The 1,480-nt window shown below is 35.3% G+C and overlaps 1 non-coding gene across 1 annotated transcript; it reads right to left on the reverse strand.

Moving 5' to 3' along the window:
• Positions 1 to 656: 656 nt before the first annotated feature.
• Positions 657 to 729, reverse strand: TRNAS-GCU (transfer RNA serine (anticodon GCU)). The gene has a single exon. It is a non-coding gene; the product is annotated as a tRNA-Ser (tRNA).
• Between the last annotated feature and the right edge of the window lie 751 nt (positions 730 to 1,480).

Raw genomic sequence — 1,480 nt, forward strand, 5'->3', positions numbered from 1 at the left:
GTCCTTCCTTAAGGAGATTCAAGAATAACTTAAAAGTTGTGTATAAAGTTTAAATTAAAATTAAGGTGACATTTAACATTTATTTAGTCTGACGAGTTACTCCCTTGGTTTGAATGGTAAATTATTAAAAAATAGCGGTTAAGAGGGTCCTAAACTAGAAATGTTTAGCTTAAATGTAGTTCTGTTTATAAGTATGCATAATGGTCTAAGTATTTGTCTTATTTGAGCTGTTGTATCAGTGAAGAGTGATTAGTCAGTGAAGTTATGGTTTTACAGTGCAGTGTGTAGTTCCGGTCAGTGATAATTTATAGTGCAAATGAAATGTGTTCTATAGTGTCAGTGAAATGTGTCCTAAAGTGTCAGTGAAATGCGTCATAGTGCCACTACAGTGAGTGAGATGAGAGTAAAGTTAAAGACTATTGAAACTTATGTAGTGCCTATACATATGTAGGTTGTATTGTAAAATTAGGTTCACTTATTAATTAGGTTATTTTATGCATTATTATTAATTGTAATTATTGTGTTAAATTGTATTGTGTATATAATTGTATTTGTATTGTATAATTGTATTGTAATTTTATTGTGTATTATACAAATCTGGCTTTCAGGTAGTAGCTCCCTGTAAAGCAGGTTTGAATAATTTCAAGGAAAAATTGTTCTGGGGCCGGGTATCGATCCCGGGACCCTTCGCTTAGCGCGCGAACGCTCTACCGACTGAGCTACCCCAGGAACTATACACGACACCGTCACAATTTTTTTTCTCTCCCACACAACTCACATGAGCTGACAAGACGCCAGAACTTGTGTACTGTTTATATTGTGTATACCACTGCCACCGAGTGCTTGCCCACTTGCAGTGTAAATGATTACATATAAATAATAATAATAATAATAATAATAATAATAATAATAATAATAATAATAATTATTATTATTATTATTATTATTATTATTATTATTATTATTATTATTATTAATACTAATACTATTAATGTAACAAACACTCAAATTTCTAAAGTTATAATTTTTATTCAGAGTAGGGACGAAGAAGTGAAGAGAGAAGAACCATTTTAACGCTGCCAGCAGAGGCTAGAAAAAGAATTAAAACCCATAACCAGGGTTCGAACTTCGCATTTACTGCATTCCATAATTCGATATCAGTTGGATGTCGAACACAGGACTTGAGTTTCAAGGAGGTGGAGGAGGAGTATTACATGTTGAATTTGGCTGGATTCATTTGGTACTGAATTTCCCCGGTCTGACGAAATGTCCCTCACGCTCGAGCCGAGCGGGGAGTGTTTATCCTCGCAAGTTAACAAGTTGATGCTCTCTTATTTGAAGAAGTGTTTCTTCTCCTCCTCTTTTTGTGTTTATCTTGCAGCTAGCGTCGTCACGGCGAACAGATTTACGCTACAGAAACTAGAAAACCCCCTGCACAGGAAGAGCCTTCTCTCACCCCCCTCACAGGGGTGAACAACCC

The sequence above is a fragment of the Periplaneta americana genome, chromosome 15 (assembly GCF_040183065.1).
Source record: "Periplaneta americana isolate PAMFEO1 chromosome 15, P.americana_PAMFEO1_priV1, whole genome shotgun sequence".
In the NCBI taxonomy this organism is placed as follows: Eukaryota; Metazoa; Arthropoda; class Insecta; order Blattodea; family Blattidae; genus Periplaneta; species Periplaneta americana.